At 45.3% G+C, this 13,932-nt stretch overlaps 1 protein-coding gene across 1 annotated transcript in view; it reads right to left on the bottom strand.

Annotated features, from left to right (window-relative positions):
- Positions 1-278: 278 nt before the first annotated feature.
- The window catches only part of TSHZ2 (teashirt zinc finger homeobox 2), a 206,334-nt gene continuing 192,680 nt past the window's right edge, over positions 279-13,932 (bottom strand). The window contains exon 3 of the mRNA XM_066199195.1: positions 279-1,023. The gene's annotated coding sequence lies outside the window, so the exon portion shown is untranslated. The remainder of the gene's footprint in view (positions 1,024-13,932) is intronic.

Genomic DNA, 13,932 nt, shown 5'->3' with positions numbered 1-13,932 from the left:
TTTGAAGGCACGGCCGGCGGCGCTCGCCGGGCCGGACACAGCTCGGACACCAGATTCTGATCCCAGTTTTGGTGGCACAAATCCAAAGTCACTCTGTTGACCACAACAGAGTTTCAGATTTACACTCACCTAACTGAGAAAGGAATTCTGCTTTTATTCTTTTATATCTATATATAGATATTTATATAGTGATATTTATATATAGATATATCTATATTTATATAATGTTCAATAATCTAACAATAGTACTTTTGTTTAAAAATCCCTCCATCCCATATGTCTCGTCATAAACCGTAATGGAGATTTAAATATATATATATATCTGAGGAATAAAACAAACCGAAAATAATCCATTTAAAACAAATCTTTGGCAGCAACATGGTTAAGCATAACTATTTGAACAACTTGCACAGAAGATTAACATTGTTCAGAGGTTTTTTGGCTCAGAATCTGTTTTAACTTAATAATTCTTGTACTTACTGTGATGTATTGATCCCTAGTGCAATGACTGGATTGGGCAACCCAGGTGCAACAGTAATAGCTGCACAGAATAGAAACATTTCCTTTAGACAAACTATCCCAAAGGGGTTATAAATAGGAAATGGACATTACCATGAGAAGTAAAGCTTCCAATGTGACTGCATCTTGTGTTGCACACTTGGACATTAAACTATGAAGAATTTTTTTTTTTCCTGTCAAGTGTTACAAATTGACGAAATAAGTACATCAATGTTCTCAGTCATTATCTTACTTCAGTGGCACTTTGTTTTAGTGACAGCAAAAAGGGACAGCGGAGACCAGACAGCCCCAGTGCAGTTTATCAATGAAAATCTAATATCGTCCATAAGCAGGGGAGTGGAAATCAATACTTCATTACCAAATTGTTAGTGAGGATGAAGAAGAATAGCAGGAGTTTTTTTGGCAGCCTCCTCGGTCCGGGTTGCTGTGAGTTCAATGTCAGGGCCGCGGTGGCGAGCGGGGCCGGGCGGAGCTGGGCTGGAGAGCTGGACTAAGGCATTCGTCCTGCAAGCACAACAACAACAACAAAAACACAGCCACATTACACGGTCTGATCACGGCCACGCCACCGAGCAGGCACTTCCAGCCCTGGAAATGGCTGCAAGTGTGCTCTGCTTTATTTTCTGCACCCACAGGCTTACTACAAGCAAGGACACACACAAGTGTGGGTGGAATCCTGGTGTCGCCCTGATCTTTTTCAGCCTTCTGGTGTTTGCATGTTTGTAGTGGAGTTTCTCACAGATTTTCATGTAAACAAAGGGATTGTTTTCATTCCTCTCTTGAGGAGGGACAACTGATGGACTTCTAGTTTGACCAGTGCAATTGGAGAGGTGGCAACCTCATCCTCCAATCCATGGTCATTGTCCAAAATCTATATAAACCGAAGTAGAAAAATAAACTTCCCTCTTTTTGCCCTGACAACTTGACTCTGTCATTCATTTCGTGTCCTATAGTGACAATCCTGGTTCCACAACCATGCATGGATCAGTGGGTGAACTCCAACTGGTGCTGAGGCTCTGCCTGGTCACTGAGCCCCTTATTCAGCTTCTCCCCCATGTTCCTTAAATTTGGTATTCCTTCCTCCAGGCAGCCAAGAACATGCTCTAAAATCCTCGTGGAGAGCTGGACATCTCTGTACCCACACAGTGCCCAATTCCCCCACTGTTCCTGTGTTATTCCTTCTTCTTGTGGCACCTCCCCAGCATTAAAAGCCACCTTCCAATGGGCCTTTTCCATCCTGCAGCTGCTAAAAGTGCTAAGTGACTCAAGTTGTGAAGCTGCTGCTACACGGAGACAGAAGGGGCTTGTTTTATTTCATTTCAAGATGTGGGTTTAAAAGTTCAGCCCAAAGCTGGGTTCTGCTTTGCTTACAACCTGGGAGAAAGATACTGTAGGAAAAAAAAAAAAAACAACTGGAAAAATAGGGTGAGAAATGAGGCAGGCAATAAGTAGAGTGAAAGTCAATCTGGAGAGAGCACAGAGGAAAAAAAAAAGAGCTGCAGTGGGCAAAGAGAAATATGTTACTGAAAAATATATTATCTGTTCAAGGCCGTGGATATTTCAGCAAACACAACTCAAATCCTGCAGTGTGTTCTCTGTGTTCTGGCTAAATCAACTGGAAATTCAGTAGCAGCTTTATTTAAAGTAAAATAAACTCAGCTTTTCAAAAATTCCATATGAAAACAAAAAAGTCCATTGACTTCATGCTCGTTAGTTTATAATTTGGTTTGGTTTACAGTATCTTCACCTTTTCAGTTTTCACAGTGATGCTGAGTTTTGCATTGGCAACCCAGACCTGCTGTGGAGAAACTGTTGGAAGGGAAGAGGAGGTTTTGGCAGCTGAACGCAGCGACTTTTGGCAACTGAGGATGCATGGAAGGCAGTTTGAAATTGTGGTGAATACCTTGGATCATGATTCCCACTTAAAAGATATTAAAAGCAATCCATGTTGACATTTTAAGATGTTGCCTTTCGGTTTCAGAGGTAACACTCCAGAGCATTTCTCACTTTGCAAAGCTATTATTTTTCACTGCAAAAGGGCAGAGCTGTGCCAGTTTTATACCCTGCTCAAATCTTAAAGAAATCCAGAAGCATTGCTGTTGTAAGGCCTGGAGCTGACACACAGCAACGCTGCGGCCAAATTCTCACTGTGGAATCACCTCCGCAAATGATCCAGGAGTGGGGATGGAAGAGGCTTTGCTCTTCCAAGAGGTTTCCAGGATGGAAAACTCCCTGTGACATCGCACCTGAGTCCTGCCTGGCATCATACCAGGCCCTGCAGCACCTCCTCCCTCATGGAGATGGGACACAGGCACCGTGGGCTGTGACAGTGGTGACCCAGCCGAGAGCAGGAGTGGTGACCCTTCACTAGGTCAACTCTGCCTCCAGAACATCGTTAGGATAATTAAGCCAAATTAGTGTCACTGAAGGTGCTAAATCTGGGGCGGAGTCCTGAAGTTACTGCGGGGCACTGGTTCCCTGCCAGTGGGAGGTATTTATAAAAGCTTGGATTGGAAAAACGAAAAACCAAACTCCTGCCTCCTTTTCTTTTTGTGCCACTGTGAGGAAGGCCCCGAGAGTTTTTAACCAGCAGAGCAATATTCCTGCTCACTTCCCTGTCGCAGAACAACACTGAGGACACTGTTAGCCCTGGGCAGACACTTCAGGGGCACATTGGTCAGGGGGAAGGTCCACAAGAAACTCTTCTGGCAACAAATAAACTTTTGAGGCTCAGTGTCCGTGTACTTGACTAATGGTAACATCTGTGCACAAGTCAATTCAGTTGGGACTTGGCATTGATTTCCCTGGGATAAGTATTTCACCCCTAAGGTCTTTTGGCCAACTGAAGTCTCCATCCTTGTGGGTTTTGTTGGGGTTTTTTTTTTAAGTTTTATTGATACCACTGCAGGCTGGGACAGGACTTTGGGAAATTAATTAGTGTGAGCCCTGATCAATAAGGGTCATAGTTTATGTATTTCATTATCAAGTCTGGAAGAGATTCAGGGAGTTTGTGGGGAGCTTGTCACCTGCAGTCAGTGCAGAGCAGCCCGCACATTCCAACAGCACTTGATGGGCAGAGTCTGGTGCTTCCTGGGCATTTGCTGAAATGTAGCTCACCCTGTGCCACAAAGAAAACTCCATCATTGAAATCCCGTTCTGAAAACGTGGCTGAGGGGGTTCATTATACGGATGTCTTGTACAGCATATGTGAAATATCAGTTGCAGATACTGAAGCTTTGCTTTTATTTAACACTAATTATCGAGCCATCAACAGATGTAAAAAGTCGTATCTATTTTAACGCGGACGTGCCAGGACTCAGCATTCCTCCCAACAGCCTCCTTCCCTCTCCTTGTCCATGGCACAGCTTCCCTCTCCTCATCCGAGCGCGGCCAGGAAAACACAGCTGTGAAACCTCTGAAATGGGAGCTCTCAAACCCGTCTGCAGCCCCAGACAACTGTCAAGTGTGTGTCAGCAGCTGGCGGCACGCCGGGCCCCGGCGGTGACACCGGCACTGCCAGCCTGGGCTCCACAGGGCTCCCACAGCTCCCAGGGCAGGCTGAGCTGGGCTCCCAGCTCACACAGAGTGCCCAGCTCGCCTCCCACCCCCCAGTGCTGCTCTGCTCCCTCCAGTGCCCCCTTTTCCCTTTTCCCCACAGCCAAAAGCCACACCAACGGGGTGACGCCGCTTCCTGGGGGTTGCCTGCTCATGGGATGGGTGTCAAGTCATGGAGTCCCAGAATGGGTTGGGTGGAAGGGACCTTAAAGCTCATCCTGTTCCACCCTTCCACACCTTCCACTGTCCCAGGTGTCTCCAAACCCCATTCATGCTGGCCTTGGACACTTCCAGGGATCCAGGGCCTCCCCACCCTCACAGGGACGGATTTCTTCCTGATACCTCACTTAAACATCCCCGGTCTAACTTTGAAGCCATTGTCCCTTGTCCTGTCACTCCCGTTCCTCCTGAAGAGCCCCTTCCCGCTTCCTTGAAGGCCCTTGCAAATCCTGGAAGGTGCTGTGAGGTCCTTCCAGTATCTGAAGTCCTTTTCTTGGGGATTGCTGCCACCATTTGATTTTTGGGTTCTGCCACCTCTTCAGTGGCACAGTCTGAGGTGGGATGGAACTCCAGAGCCAGGCAGATGACAGCAGCTTCATGTATTTATAATGTCTCCCCTGTATTTCCATGTCTTTGCTGATATCAATTCACCAGCTCCTGTTTATGCAATGGGATAACAAAAATGCCAATATTCCTCTGTGATCCACCCACCGCAGCCCATGGGGGCCTGTGGATGAAAACTTTTCCAGGCTGCAGCTGTACCTATCACAATAAATTGCAGGACTCTTTAAAGGCCACATAGAAAGACACAGACAGGCCCTTTGTGGTTACCAAACAAGTTATCTCTAGATGTCATTTTTGACCTACTTTTGCTAGATTTTTGCAGCAGCACAAAATCTGTTCCTTAAAGAACCACGCCACGTGCACAGTACCTAGAAAGGGGGAAACAGCAAATCCGGATATATTTTATTTCATTTAGGACTCCTCTCACCATGAATTACAATGTTACAGCCTCTAAACGCCTTCTCGTTACCCATAATTATAACTAAAATTATATCAATCTAAACAGTAACTACTGGAATGATTCATCCTGATTGGGAGGAGCATGCTCCCTGGAGTTCTGCCTGCCCATCCATTTTAAAGCCTCATGGCAGGAATAGCTTTCCAGAAGGTCATTTAACAGCACATTAAATAAATGAGCAGAACATATTTGTTTCAGCAAACACGCTCTGATAGGAGGGGAAAGCATTTTGGGAGAGGTGGGAATAGCCCTCATGGAATGAAATGTTTCAGTTTCTCACCTTGCTGAGGGTGCAGCACCCAGCCAAGGGCAGGCAGGGGCTCCACGTGCTGCCAGCAGGGACAATCCCTCTTGTCCTGCACACCGAAGGGTCCCACAGCCCACCAGTGTCACCACTCATGTCCCTTGGGCAGAATCCACCAGTCCTTGTATGCTCACCCTCAGCCATCAGCCACGCGGAGAGGGAAGCGTGGAAAAGTGTGGAAAACATTTCTGGTCTGAGCTTGTGAGCGTGCGGGGCAACAGGGAGGAAATGTGGGCTCTAACTCAGCTCTGTCTGTCTGAACACAGAATTAATTGCTGTAACATCCAGATGGAAGGATGTAGAGATGATACTTTTTTTCCCTGATTGTTTGGGCAATCCAGAGCTTTGCAGGGAGCTGAAGCAGCAAATGGTGCAAGAAGGACAAGGAACTCAGTCCTGAAGGGAGCCAAAAAAAAGGACGGGAAGAGAAAATTTCCAAAGGCCTGGAGTGACAGGACAAGGGGAAATGGCTTCACACTGACAAAGAGGAGATTTAGATTGGTCATTGGGAAAATATTCGTCCCTGTCAGGGTGGGGAGGTGCTGCCACAGTTGGCCCAGAGAAGTTGTGGGTGAGTCAGACAAAAAACTGGGGCTGCAGCTCCCCGTGGTTCCAGAGAGACACGATGGAATCCTGGGCTGCTGGAAGGAGGGGGATTTGTGCCACTGGTGCTGAGAGAGGCCAGGATTTCACCCCTGAGCCCAGTATGAGGTGACGCAGTGACACAGAGCACAAAGGTGTGACATTCACCTGGTCCCCCCACCTGCTTCTGCACACAGAGCCCAGTACAAGGGTGCCTGGAAGAATCACGGACTTGGAAAGAGAAAATAAATAAAAAAAAAAAAAAATACGGGGAGCATTTAACTTCTATTTCTTCCTATAAATAAAGTATAGCCATCAAATCACAATGTATTTGGGAGCACATGTTATTGACAGCCTATTCTTGGAGGGGGGGGGGGAAAAAGTGGATTTTTTGGCAAAGTTTCCTAAAGATTAAATTGTTCATTGTACAGGGCACCATCTGCCCTTGGAGAGAGATTTAGTTGATGGCAGCTGCAACCAAAGTGTGGAAGATGAAGCTGAATTTCTGGTTTCTTTTCAGCTAGCAACTGTCATTACAGGTCACATGCAAACTGTGCCATTTTCTGTGACAAGCAGGTTCTGTAGGATTTGGGTGCTCGCTACATTTTAAAGTGCCACCTGTAAGGATCCCAGCCGAGAAACAGCTCTTGGAACACACCTTGCAAAACGTGAATCTACAGCAGATAAGACAAAGCAATTATGGAGCAACCATCTGGACAAGGGCTGTGTGTTCCAGACCCAGGTGCACAGGGCTGGAGGTCGGGAGGAACTCGTGGGTCACTCAAAGGTGGGTCCCTCCACTCAAAAAGGCTGAATTATGCCTAAAAAAGGCAAATGTTCATCCAACTGTTGCATAATCCACGATTGCCTCCCTGTTTCCCTTGGGGTGTAATTCCCCCCGAGATTAAACCCCACATTTTTTTTTTTTAAACGCTGAAGAGAATTTCTCAATCACCGAACCAGAGGCTGCTGTGGGTGGGTTTTTTCTCAACCCCACCTCTGAGCTGTGACACTAAAACATCTCGATTCACTGCGAGGCAGCAAAGGCCACTTGACAGTGGGGAGATGCTGATCTGTCTCCGCACTCTGAGTCACTCAAATATCACACAAACCTGGTGCTGGCTACAGCAAACCCCTCCAGCAGGGAATTTGTACCTCCTCCCTCTCTCCTGAACACATTCACAGGAGAATGATGTTCCCTTTCTCCTCGGAACAAAACGGGAGGGGAGAAGTTAAGAGCACACTGGTAGATTTTATTAGGAGTAAGAAACAAAGCAAAACAAAAAAGCAAACCCAAAGCTCTTCCCTTTCATCCCTGCCTTGCTATGAAAATGCCTTCATATTTGCAGGCTTGCTGACAATATTTCAGGATGGTACATCACACACCGTCTCGTCTGGAACAGCAGACATTGTCAGTGCTGGGAGACAACCACTCTCTGGTTTGTACTTCACAAAGATTCTCTATAAAGCATTTCTATAGAGGAAAAAGAAAAAAAAAAAAAAGGGATTTTTGAAATTCGTGAGTCTCTCAGCCGTTCAGACAAAGATGAGTTCTGGTTAATTTTTTTTCTGATGATTTCCACGTTCTCTGCAAGGAAAAACAGCAGCTACCATTGCCTTAAGACAGACTGAACTAGTTGTAACACGCCTGGGTATGGGATTCTTTTCTGCATGTGAAAGCATTTGCAGGACATAAATTTCTTAAGTTTATTCTGTTTGGTTTAACTTGTTGGTCCTTCTCTCCCATTTTATCACAGTAGAAGGGGATCATGTTTTGCAATAGAAAATGCTACTGTTGGTAGCTTTTTAACCCATCTGCTGTGACTGAATCCATGCTTTTGGACAAGAAGATTATTTTTAAAAATATTATTTAAATATTATTTTAAACATTTTTTCAGTAAAGGCTTTGCCTTTCCCACAAAACATTGTTCATCATTTCAGGTGTCAGTGCCTCTGGTGGCTCCATGGTGTGCCCAGACCACCCCAGCCAAACCTCCGTGGGAAGGCTCCCACTTCCCTGTCCGCTGCTGCAGAACACAACCACACTCACCCCCTGCTTTTCCCCAGGGAAATTCACCTTTTTCCATCCACATCTCCCAAATGCTTTTGGAACTGCGGCCTTTAAAGAGACATCCAGAAAAAAAGAATTGTTAAGACTCTGCCTGTTTGGGCTCCTTTTTGCAGAGACCATTGGTGGGTAGGAGTGGGGGCCGCTCATGTGAATCAGCGTGGGATCTGCTGCTTTCTCCTCTCTTTGTGAGGAAGCTCCTAAAACACAAATCCCCACCTTAAAACCCGAACGGGCGCGAGCCGCGAGTAAATCACGGGCTCGGCGGTGCCAGAGCTGCACATGCTCTTCTGCGGCTGATTTGTCTACAAAATATATCACATGCCAGCTCCTTGAATTAGGATCATGGGGAGAAGGGAATCATTAGAGAGTAGAAGAAACTCCAACACATAAAGAAAACTTATCCGTTTGTCTCCTTAGCGCCGCCTGTTTTATTTCCTCTTCAGGCGCTGACAGCACTGATGAGGCAAAGGATGCTGTAATGCTGAGCGATTGCTTTTGGGGGGAGCATCATTAGGGCTGGGAATGTTGGATGCAGCCAGAGCTCTGCCTTTCCAGCCCCTTTTCCCTGGTCACTCCGCGGTGTTTAGCGGGGCTGGAAGGTGAAGGCACAGCCTGGATCAGGCATTTCCCTCCCGGAGCTGTTCCCCGTGCTCTGAGTTGCCTCGGAAAGCCAGGTAAATTAGACTTGGAGAAAGGGACACTGCATCTTTGAGTAATGAGGCTGGGAAACAGGGAACACATTTTCCACTAGCTCATGTCTCACTGTATGGCATCCTGATTTCCTGACACTTCATAATAAATCATTGCTTATCACTCACATGGGAACATAACATGGTTCAAGTTAAGATTCGTTAGTGATTGTAAAGAAGAAACATGAATTGCTCTCTATCAGGGCTTTTTGATCATCTTTCTGTCCACTGCAGGTGTTTTTTTAATCAGAATATTTACAGGAGCCATTGTCTACGGCATAAATAAAAAGGAGAAGAAAGAGCAGAAAATATGAATAATGAAAATGAATTTATTTGTCTTATTTATGTGTTTATGTAAACATTTGGCAATTGCTTTGCACAGCAGTTTGTATCCAGTGTCACGGGCTGCTGCACCAACACAAGTTTGTAAAGCTGGGATTTTAAATATATATACGTGAGTGTGCGTCTACAAAAAAACCCCAAAAACCCCTAAATGCCAATACATTCATTTTCTGGAGAAGAAGGTTCTAGCATGCACATCCAGAGCCTGTTTGATTTAGGATGGAGAAGAGAGGCTGATCCTGATCCTGCTGGCCCAGTGGGAATGGAAACCTGGCGACCTCGGAGGCTGAGTGGCTCCAGCTGGGATGGGACTGGGATGTTCCCTGCAGCCAGGGGTCCATCAAAAGCTGTGGGAAACAGGGATGGGATTCACTTCAAAAAAAAGGGATATCGGAGAGCTGGAACAACCTTCCTACAGCCCCTGTGCCCTCAGTGAGCTCAGGGATGGCAAATCCTGAGCTTGGATGGGTCAGGAATTGGGGAAGGAACAAGTGACAGGACGAGGGGAAAAGGCCTCAAGCTGTGCCAGGGGAGGTTTGGGTTGGATATTAGGAAAAATTTCTCCCCCAAAGGGTTGCTCAGCTCTGGCAGGGGCGGAATCCCCATCCCTGCAGGGATTTGGGAACATGGTGGCCTTGGCAGTGGCAGGGAATGGTTGCACTCAAAGCTCTGAGCGGTTCCAACCTAAATAATTCCAGGATTCCCTGCATTCAGCTCTAGATCCAGGCAGGTCTCTGCCTTCTCTCACCTTCAGTGGATGGAATTTTTTCTGTAGCCACAACTTTTCCCTCAGCAGTTTAGGGAGAGGGGTGAAAAGCTGATGGGTTTACAGATGGTGCCAGTAGTGCTTTAGGGGAACTGGGAGTTTCGTATAAAAAGTCCTAAAAGCTGAAAAAATGGGAGTTTACTGAAAGAACTGTAACAAATATGCAGAAATTTTTCACAAAAAAGAAAAAAAATTAATTCCTTCCCTTCTTTTACAAATAGTTCTCCTTTAATTTCTTTCTTTTATCATTTGGGTCTGATTGTGGGAAGTACCTAAAACTTCGGGCTAACCCGAGAGAAATCAGATAAGGGAACTATTTGCTGCAACTATGGCTTTGATTATTCCCCCTTCAGTAATTTGCTTTTTACTACATTAATCAACGATATAATGTGTCATTTCTACTGCTCCCTGGCTGAATAATTTCCAAAACTACAAACAGCTTTCAAGATAGTTGCCAGACAGGCGCAAATTAATACTTTCAGAAATTGTTCCTTGAAATATTCCCATGAACAGAAGCTTTCACACCCTCTATTTGTGTAAAGAGTTGGCTCAAAAAAAAAAAAAAAAAGCCAAATTATTATTTTAGGCAAATTCTTGCATGTATTTTTTTTCCTGGCTTTATATATATTTCTATTTAATATTTATAAAATATACGCAGTTAAGAACAGGCAGCCTTGGGATACGAGATGGGAGTGGAAGTCCACATGGAGTTAACTCTTTGTAGGATTAATTAGTAGGATTAATTTAGTAGTTAGAAAAAGGAGGGATCTGATTGCTTTCGTTGAGGCAAATAACCCCCTTGATTATTTGTGTGACAACCTGATCCCCTTGATAATTTGTAGGACATTTTACCTGAGTAAAATGGCACATGACCCAGGGATTGTAAATTCAGCTGCCTGATCCAGCTGATCTTCCCCACAAATTCCAATATTTGGAATCTCTGATCCCCAGCCTGCTCTCCTAAACTCAGTTTTCCTCCTTGTGTTCGTGGAAGTGCCTGTAAGACATTGCCTTGTGCTCAGAAGACCCCAAGCCCTCAACAAGAAATGTGTCATGCACAAAAAATGTGAAATCCCCCTAGTATCAAATTTTTAAAAGTAAAAAAAACTTCCTCCTGGTAAAGCACAGCATTGGATGTATTTATCATATCTTACTTTTCACCTACTACCAAGAGATGATTAGAGACAAGAATGAAACCCCTCAACTCTTGACCAAGGAAAGAAAAACATGGTTTTATGAATATATCTGAGCCAGGCCCTGAATCTGCACTCACTTGAAGTGGTGTAGTGAATGGGAATATTCTCCATTTATTTTGGCTTACACTAAACTGGAATTTTTGCCCCATAAGCTTCCTGTAATTTTTCCAATTGGAACTGCCTTTGTCAGCATTCCTAATATTTCCCCGTGGAAATGCTATTAAAAATCAGCACATTTGCCCTACAATCTCAAAGAAGAAGAAGAAGAAACGAGGACTTTTGGTAGGTTGGTTGTTGTTGTTGTTCCCTCTTTCTGCGAGAAAATGGCTTAATAAAAATCTCAACCAGAGGCTGGAAGGAGACGCTCCATCTTCGAAATGGTAATTCGCTCTCCAACCATGCCTGGGTTAAAAACAGATATTGAAACAGGGGAATAAATATTTGACAATGCTGTTAAGGCAACTTTGCTAACGATTTTTGAACAACCTCCAACCGAGGTCTAAATGTCTGCAATATCCATAAACAACTCTATACTGTCCAATTAGGGAGACAAAGACATAGAGTCCTGTCAGGAAGATTTGCATGGCTAAGTGTCTGAGATCAGGGAGCCGATGAGGGATCGCTGCCGCTGCCGGGGGATGCACACAACGGATGACTATCATTAGGATATTACAGAGGCTTACACCTTCCCAATTACTGGCAGGATTCATTAGTTACTGCTGCATTTCCCTAATAGAATCCTCTCTCTTGGCTTATCGCTACCTTCCCTCTGTCTACATAAACCCACAACTCAGCAGTCGATCACCTATGAAAAATTAGACGCCGGAGCTTCCAGTGGCCTATTTAAAATGAAAAGGGAACTGAAGAAGAAATAAAGAAAAAAAAAAAAAAAAAAAGAAAAAAAAAAAAAAAGAAAAAGGGCTGGAATGCAGATACGTGGCATCTGATGGGGTTTGGAATTCTCTCGCTATTGAACTGTTTGAGGGGGAAAAAATAATCAGTGGCAGCTGCAGAGAGCAGCGTCGTGGTGGGTTTAAAAGCACAATGAAAGTGTTTTACACAGCCCTACGTACACACACGAACTGGAGGCAGATTGCAAAGTGACAATTACTTAAGGCCTGCTAGGCTGAAGTTTCCCAAGTAAGATTGGTGAGGATTCCAGGGGCTCAGTGCTGCTGCAGTCGGCTCAGCCCCATTAAAGATAATGGTGTGAGCATTTCCATGCTGTCATCGTGTTGCTATCAACAGCATTATCAGTATCAACTGCTTCTACAATTATGCACAATGCACAATTATGCTCTTCCTGCACAAAGACTTAGCAACCACCAAACTCGTTTTCTTTTTAAATACACTGAAAAGAGTGTAGATTTCAATCCTTCATCTGCTCGCAGACGAAATAACATTTCCAAATCATCACTGATAGCATTTTTTTCCTCCCATTCTAAGGATGGCCAACTGTTCTCAGCGATTTCTATTACATTTCCTACCTATTATTTCATGTAATGGCATTCCTTAAATTTTAAATTAGCTTTGAAGAATAAAAATAATTGAATTCCTGCTGTTTTGTGTACATAGAGGGTGACAGGAGCTAATGTGATAATTTAAACTGTAAATGAGTCTTCACTTTGTGTTCATTAATTACAGCTAATTACTGAATTACAAACCTTCTTGGTTAGGCACTGTTATGTATTCATGTAGCATGTTGGATTTCCAGCTGGTAGAAAACTGTTTTATAGACTTACAAGCTGACACACCAAGCTAGCGCCGAAACAATTCCGTGGGAGAAATGAAGGGAGGGCGGGGGGCTGCTCCTGCTCTTTGGATCCAGGCAGTGGGGAGAGGCAGGGCTGCAAACCTGAGCCTCAGGTGAGCCAGGATGCCCTGGGGATTATTAGGAAATATTTGGGAGGCAGAAATGTGAGTCTGAGCTCCTGTTTGGGGGAAGAGCCTGCCGCGCTCACTCCGGTTTTACACCAGACTTAATTCTCTGGTTTTACACCAGAGTTAATTCCCTGGTTTAAGCAGAGTTCCTCCTTCCCAGGGCACAGCAGCGAGGCAGGGATGCCCCTGGAAATGGGGCCAGCACCGCTCCCTCGGCTCTGCTGGGGAGCAGCAGGATGGGGATGGCAAACGGAGCATCCCAGGCGATGTGCATTGTGTTCCACCCCTGAGTGCTCATTGTTCCTCTCTGGAGGAGCGCCTCCAACGCTCTAGGGCTGTCTGGAGCATTTACTCAACAGTCTCGGCACTGAATGGCTCTGTCCAAACCTCTCCTCTGGATCCCTTTTGTCTGCGGATGGTTTTTCTGGGAGCTGAATGCAGGAGCTGAAGTGTCTCTGTGGAGTGACAGAATGAGCCAGGGGAGGTTGTGTGAGCCACGGAGCTCAGTGCCCAGAGAGACACCTGGCAAGGGGCAAAACAAAGAATCCCAAACCTCACCTGCATTGCTGTAAATGCACACACAGATTTCCCTCTCGCTGGTATTTATTTTGCAGTATTTCACGTGTTTTGTTCTTTTAACATCGCCGGCCAGCAGCCTGTTCAGACCCCTGAGCCCACACCAGCCCACCTGCCCTGCTACAGGTAACCCTGCAGAGACTGCAAAATCTACTGAGTCAAATAATTACCTTAAAAACTGCTTAATTAAATTAATCTGTCACCCACTTGGTCTTCCAGAGTGGGGACTGAGGAGGCACAGACCAAGGGTTCAGTGTTGGGCCTGCAGGGCAGATCCTCCTCAGAAGGTTTGGCCTGTACTGGAGGAGTTCAGCTGAATATTTATCAACAGGCGGAAATAAAGAGCCAGATCCTCAGCTGATGTAAAACTACGTAGCACCAATAATTTCAGGAGAGTTCTGCTGGTTCCCAGCAACTGAGGAACAGCTCA

The sequence above is a fragment of the Chamaea fasciata genome, unplaced genomic scaffold, assembly GCF_029207755.1.
Source record: "Chamaea fasciata isolate MVZ Bird 193981 ecotype frontalis unplaced genomic scaffold, bChaFas1.0.hap1 SCAF_17, whole genome shotgun sequence".
NCBI classification, from domain to species: domain Eukaryota; kingdom Metazoa; phylum Chordata; class Aves; order Passeriformes; family Sylviidae; genus Chamaea; species Chamaea fasciata.
Note: the sequence above shows the minus strand (reverse complement) of the source record. Positions and strands in the feature narration are given on the sequence as shown.